Raw genomic sequence first — 8261 nt, 5'->3', positions numbered from 1 at the left:
TTTCGAGTGTTAATCCTACTGATTATATTTATCGATTTTTGCATGCATTGAAATTTAATTTGTATATTTTCTGTTCTGTTTTAAATTGCATATATATCTCATGTAAAGTACTTAGGGTGGCCTCTCCACAAGTTTTTTCATTTAAACTTATTTGGTTCCCTTATTGAAAATAAAATAAATAAAAAAAAAAAAAATAAAAAAATACATGCATACATACATGCAAGAATGTACGTACCTAAATACATACAAAACGAAACGAAATTTTGTGCATGCGCATGTGTTTGTGTACATGTGTTTATGTGTATGTGTGTGCGTGTGTATGTGTATGTGTATGTGTGTGCATGTGTACGTGTGTGTAAGTGTGCTTGCATGAATATTTAATAATTAACAACTAATAAATCCGTGCTAACGTCTGGTAGTTTAGTTCAAAGTGACACCTATGTCGTGTGTTACATCTTCTGAATGTTTTGTATTAATGTTTGTTTGTTCGCATGTGCGTACGTGTATGTGTTGTGTGTACGTGTTGCGTGTACCAGTATGTACGTGTGGTTGTTTGTATATGCGGGTTTGTATATTTTGCATTCGTCAATAAGTTCATTTTTGGTGTGTTATTTTGGATTTGTTACTAATATAATAAATGTTTAGTTGAACAATAAATAGTTCAACACGCATAACTCAAAAAGGCAAAACTGCTGTGTGTATGTATGAAATGTCTGTAGGTATGTTTGTATGTATTTGTGTATGCATTTGTATATGTATGTATGTTTGTTTGTATGTATGTATGTATGTATGTTCAGTGGACAATTGCATCAAATTAAGAGTTAGAACTGTTGAAAATTTTGCGAAACAATTGCGTTGGAAAAGAGACAAAAATATAGCACAAATTGAAATTAACGACACCACTTTTAAACGCCAAAATACAAACACACACATATACATATACATACTCACACATACATACATAGACATAGACATACATACACACACATACATACATACAAGTACATAGACATACATACACATACAAACATACATAGACATAAACATACATACATACACATACATACATACAAATACATAGACATAGACATACATACACACACACACATACAAATATATACATAGACATATATACACACACAAACATATATAGACATAGACACACATACACACACATACACACACACATATACACAAACACAATCGTCATTTGCGTTCAAAAAAAATTTTTTTTCAATAAAAAAGCAGACAGGATTTTTTTTAAAACAGTGAAAGTAGCTGAGACAGTAAACAAAATTTGAGAAAGCATAAACTTGTTACATTAATGGTAAAGACTGCAGTAATAGTAATAGTATAAATAGTAGTAGTAGTAGTATTTGTAATAGTAGTAGTAATAGTAGTAGCATTTGTAATAGTAGTATTAGTAGTAGTAGTAGTAGTAGTAGTAGTAGTAGTAGTAGTAGTAGTAGTAGTAGTAGTAGTAGTAGTAGTAGTAGGAGTAGTTTTTGTCATGGTCAGTCATTCTACCATTCATTCCGTCAGTTGGTTGAACAGTTGGTAGGACATTTTGTCTTTCAGCTGTCCACAACCAGAGCAATTAATCAAGCTATTGTTTCTCTCATAAATTTACTGTTTGTTAACTGTCTGTGTATGTGTGTGTGTGTGTTTTGTATGTGTGTGTGTGTGTGTGTTTTGTATGTGTGTGTGTGTTTTGTGTGTGTGTGTGTTTGGCGTAATTTTAAAATTGAATGAAAAACATACGTACAATCATGCTTAAAAACAAACCCAGCAAGTAAACAAGCCAACCAACCAGCCAACTAAACAAATTACCAAACAAACAAATAACAAACCAACAAACATACAACACAAAACATACAATACAGAACATACAATACAAACTATTCAGATAGGGCAGTGAGCAAACAAAAGTAGCTCGTTACCGTAGCAGTTAGTTCATTTGAGAGCCACTAAACATCAATATTTTATACAAACGCTTTGAAAATTGCTTTACACCTGAACAAACAAACAAACATACAAACAAACAAACAAACAAATAAATTAATCCAATCTTCTTGTTACGTTTGACATGTTTGCAGAACGTAATATTAAACATAAGCAACGTGCAAACATGCGTGCAAACAAATTGATGAATTAATGAACGAACGAACGATAGACGAACAACTTACAAACAAATAACAAAAATAAGAACGAACAATAGACAAGCAATAGACAAACAGCAAACATACAAACAAACTGCTGACGAAAGTTAACCAATCAACAAAACAAATAACAATAGCACATGATATTAATGCCTAATATAATACAATTATACCAAAATTATTTAATTATTCATTTATTTATTGAATAACCAAAATTTCAAAAGCCTTTTCAATGATTTTGTTGAAAAATATAAAAATCTTTAAATTAAATAAATTTTTTTATATTTCATCTGATTTCAACAAACAGTTGATTTCGTTGGAAAAACAAAAAAAAAATCGAAAGTATGTGTAGATACGTTTGTATACGCGCGCATGTGTGTGTATGTGTGTGTGTATATGTGTGTGTATGTGTGTATATGTGCGTGTATGTGTAATCTTTATATAGAAATTTTCATAATGATTGTAAACTGGTTTTTCATAGAAAGGCATGTTCTTAAAATATAATACCGCCTAAGGAAACCAACACACACGTACACATACACACACGTACACATACACACACATACATACAAACACACACATACACATTAAGTAATGTACGTTATGTGTGTACGTGCGTGTATGTGTGAGTATTTAGCTACCTACCTGCTTCGTCAAAATCGATAAATGTATAGGAATCGTCAATAATCAATTGTCGCGTGTGATTAATGATGACGATGATGATAATGAGGATAATACCAACAATAATAACAATAATAATCGCAAAATAAATAATAATTTTCATAATAATAACAACAACAATAACAACAACAATGATAACATTGACGTCATCAATCAATGACAATCTACGAATGAGCGTCAAAACTTTTCCAAAACACTTTCTCATTATTCTCCGGTAACAAAAACAACAACAACAACAACCAACAACAACAACAATATTATTATTATTATCATCATCATCCCCATCATTATTATTAAAGATTATATGATTTAGAGTGCAGAGAAACGAAAGAAAGAAAGGTTTTCTCCATAAGAAAATGACGACCGTGTCAAAGCAACCTGGAATAGCAACTACTGCAGCACTGACGACTGCAGATCCGAGTTGGGAGGCTTCCCTCAATGATAACTCTCCTTTGAAGTATGAGCGCATTTAACAAACTGGAACTCAACCAATTCGGAGAGTCATGTATTTATTTATTTTGAAGGATGACCAAAAAAAGATAAACTTGTGGATAGGCCCACCCTTAACTAAGAATTCTAACCATTTGTTGTCATAACACAACAAAATTCTCAGTTTAACTGTTGAAAAAGACATCAAATCTTATGCTAAGTCAAATATTGGAAATAAAATTAATTGAAATAATCTTGGAGATTCGTTTCTTTCATTCTGATTCGTTTTATTGTCACAGGTAGAAAACTTCACCCATTTTAAATCGTGTTATCATATTTATTTATGCAATATTTTATTTTGCTGTTTGTTCTTATTTTATTTCGTTTTGTATATTTGGATTTTAGGAATTTGATAATTTAAAAGGAGAAGAAAGAGTTTCTATGTTATTCTTCATATTCGGGTACACGCACATACATACATATACAAACATAAACAAAAAAGAATACTAACGGATATACATACACACACACAGAAACACACACAGACCACATACACACATACATATGTACGGAAAATACAAGAAATTAGAACGTACTACACATAATACAATCAATACATCACAAACAATACTGTATAGCAACGATACAATACACAATTCTACATACAGTACAAAACAAATAGTTGTATAGATACAATACAATTGTAAATACAAATACAAAACATTGTGTATACAAACTAATACAATTAAATCAATATAAAACAATACAATACAAAAAGTTATTATACGCATGTAAGATAACACATAACGTTTCATGTTAATGAATCTGTAGGTTATGTGTGCGTGTGTGTTGGTGTGTGCGTGTGTATGTGTGTACGTGTGTGTGTGTGTGTACGTGTGTTTGTATGTGTGTATGTGTGTGTGTGTGTGTGCGTGTGTGTCATGTTACAAGGTCCATTGATTGATGGTCTGTACGAACATTATGTAGATGAACAAAATGCTTAATTATGAAGGATGCGCCCTTCAAAGGCAGGACACAAAAATCATGTTACAAACAATACTCTTTCTCTCTCTCTCTCTCTCTCTCTCTCTCTCTCCCTTGCTCTTTCTTACTTTCCCCTCTCTCTCACTCTCTCTCTTTCTCTCTCTCTTTCTCTCAATCACTCTCTTTCTTTCTCCCTCTGTGTGTTAATCAAAGTGGGTGTTCCATTGAAAATGATATTTTCGTGTAAGAAGGTCTACGTAACGACAAACAAAATAACGGCGACGATGACGATGATGATGACGTCATCATCATCATTCTTTGATGTTATCACCTGCAAAGCTTGCACGCTTCGGCGAACGAGTCATCTGTTTAAGCTCCGAACCGGACGTATGATATGCAGACGTTTGTGGAAATGTCTTCTTGCTGTTGTTAGTATTTCCGCGCTATATAAATATATATCAAAATCCATTTTCTAACTTTGTCGACGATGTTGGTAGGTATCATTTGTATTTGCAATTGTTATCGCTGCTACTGTTGCTGCTGCTACTGCTGCTGCTGCTACTACTACTACTACTACTACTACTACTACTGCAACTAATCTACTAAATAAATTTTACACAAGAGCCACAGTATTAGAATGTATGATGATGACTTAATGATTGAGAATATCTTAAGGCTAAAATCCATCAAATCATTCTTAGGCAGCAGTAGCAGCTGCAGCAGCAGTAGTAGTAGTAGTAGCAGTAGCATTAACAGTAGTAGTAGCAGTAGTAGTAGTAGTAGTAGTAGTAGTAGTAGTAGTAGTAGTAGTAGCAGTAGTAGTAGTAATAGCAGTAGTAGTAGTAGTAGCAGCAGCAGCGTGGCAGTCGGCATAAATCTCTCGAAAAAATCGCAAACAATGCCGCCACGTGCTGAATGTCAAACGAGGAATAAATTTAAAGGGAAAATTGTTCAACAAAAAAGGCACTAAAAAATTTATATATAGTCGTCGTAGAGAGAGAGTCGGTAGTAACAGCAGTAGAAGCAGTAAACTCAGCGTTTGTAGCAGCTGCAGTAGTAGCGGCAACAGTAGTAGCAGTAGTAGTAGTTATTGTTGTTGTAGTAGTAGTAGTAGTAGCAGTAGTAGTAGTAGTAGTTGTTGTTGTAGTAGTAGTAGCAGTAGTAGTAGTAGCAGTACAAGCATATAGCAATCAATTTGAAACCCAGTTGACAACAAAACAACGTTTAACCTCTACTTCATGCCACAATACCATCTCATAACCCAACCTGACGAAACAAAACACAAACGTGGCACACCGAAAATCACTCCACACACCAATGAAAACTTCACACACACACACGCAAACAAACACACTCACATACAAACACACCGCACTATAATTTACCAAAGTTTCCTGGTAAAATTAACTAGTTGCCTATAAAACATTCAAGGTACTATAAATTATTGGTAATGATGCCTGGCTCTGTGAATGCATAAATGCGTGCTTATGAAAGTCTGCTGATATATAACCAGAGTGTACCATGCCATATCGTACGTGTGTCTGTGTGTGTGTGTGTGTGTAGGTACGTGTGTGTGTGTGTGTGCGTGTGTGTGTATCTATGTGTGTTTTTTTTACTATATGTTTGCGGGTATCATGCAAAAATGTGTGTGTGTGTGTGTGTGTGTGTGTAGGTACGTGTACATATGTGTTACTGTGTATGTGTAGGTACGTGTGTGTATGTGTCTGTGTGTATCTATGTGTGTTTTTCTTACTATATGTTTGCATGTTTGCGGGTATCATTGCAAGAATGTATCTTTTTGTAAGAGGTATGTTATACGCATGGCTCGCTCGGTTTGGTATTTATTTCAATCAGTACACACGTAAGAAGTATGGTCATGTATGTGTAGTGTATGTGCTATAAGATATAATGAACATGCAAAGATAAATAAATTTTACACCAATTTATTTTTATCTCTCTCTTTCTCTCTCTCTTCTTTTTTTATCTCTATATTTGTTGTGTCTGTGTGAGAGAGTGTTTGTGGTGTTTATACAGATTGAATTGTATTGTATCAGAACGATACATACACACCGTATAATACAAAATGCAAAATCTGCCACAGATAAAACTGAACAAACAAAAATAATTTTTTTTAACGAATGGCGGAATTTTTGACTCTGAACTGGAAAAATAAAAAAAGGACAAACACATATATAGTAGGATGCACTGTGGAAAAGATACCATGGCATGTGTGTACGTGTGTATGTATGTACGTGTACATGTGTGTATGTGAATATATGTGTGTACGAGTGTGTGCGCGTGTGTGTATGGCTGAAGAGATTTTTGTGTGCTGTGTGTTATGAGTCCCATGACGATCGTAATAAGCATAATACGCGCGTTCAAACGCGTATCTGTCTTTAGGTGCGTGAGTATGTGTGGGTATTTTTGTATGTGTGTTTATATCAGTGTGTTTATGTGTGTGGATGCGTGTGTACGTGTGTGGGTGTGTGCGAGCTTTTGTCATTTTCATGCTTATAATTCTTGCGCGTTTGTTTTATGGGTTTGTAAAGAGATGTTTGTTTTATTAAGTATATAAATGTGCGCGTGGCTGTCTTCGTGCGTGTGTAAATTAATCTGGGTACGTGTGTGTGTATGTGTGTTTATGTAAATTTGCATGTACACTTGTGCGTGTGTGCGTGTACAAAATTGCGTTCGCCTTTTTTTGTTTCGGTATAAATTTGGTATTCGATGTTATATGGCAATTGTTTGCGTGTCGGTCATCATCGCGTCACGTGCGTAAAAACTGATTTTATGTAAATTACGTGTGTGCGTTTGTGTGTTTGTACGTGTGTGTGTTGTGTGTCTGCCTCTTTGTGTGTCTGCCTATAAAATGCAATGCAAGGCAATTATATAATTGGGCATACGTGTAGGTCATATATCTAACATGCTACAGAATCTGTTCATGCAACGTAGTTGGTTGTGGCTACTACAGTTATCACCACTACTACTACTACTTCGACTACTACTTTCACTGTAACTATTCTCATTACTAATACTAATACTACCTTGTTTTACTACTACTGAAACGTTCCCCTTTCATCTTGAAGAATTGAAATATGCCACCAAAATTATGTACCTTTTGTATGTTTGGTTATATAAAGTAATTGATAATATTAATTAATTAATTAATCAAATATAATTAGGAGCAATAATGAAATAATTAATTATAATTGTGCTATATTGTGATTGGTGTTTCTCTGAAATTAGCATTTTAAAACCATTCCACAATCATTTCAAATCCACTGTTCTATTCCTCAATAGACGAGGCGTAAAAGTTGCTCGAGAATAAAAAAGAACTAAGAAAAAAAATCAGAAAAGATAACACATCTGGGATTTTCCACATCATCATCGTCGTCGTCGTCATCATCACTGCCATCATCATCGTCGTTCTCATCATCACGGCTTACCGTCGCATTAAATATTATTGCCACACTTTGATCATCAGCGTGCGTGTTGTTATCATCATTAACATCTTCTTCTCAACCATCATCATCATCACCTCCATCACCATCATCGTCGTCGTCACCACCACCACTATCATCATCATCATCATCATCATTATCGCCTGCACCTAACCAAAAACGCCTAACCTTTGATAAGCACGCGGCCACTTGGACAACCAAGAGCAGCCATTGGTCACCCTCATGCTAACGTGACGTTAATAACCTCATTTAATTGGTCATTCAAACCGACCAATGACATCGACGATTTTATTGGAGGTTTTCACTAACAGCCAATAAAATTTTACGAACCAGTCCGCCGTACTCGCCATGTTTATTAATGGGTAGACGCGTACGGTGTGGCACCAACAAACACAGACACACGCATACATACAGACACACACATGCGCACGCACACACATATAACACACACACGCACACACATACACACAAATACTCGATTGATACACATGTATAAATGTATTGTGTTTGTTATAATGTATTTTGTAGTTTACTTTGTTACATGCGT

The sequence above is a fragment of the Helobdella robusta genome (assembly GCF_000326865.2).
Source record: "Helobdella robusta unplaced genomic scaffold HELROscaffold_67, whole genome shotgun sequence".
Taxonomy (NCBI): Eukaryota; Metazoa; Annelida; class Clitellata; order Rhynchobdellida; family Glossiphoniidae; genus Helobdella; species Helobdella robusta.
The sequence above is the reverse complement of the archived record's forward strand: the minus strand, read 5'-3'. Positions refer to the sequence as shown.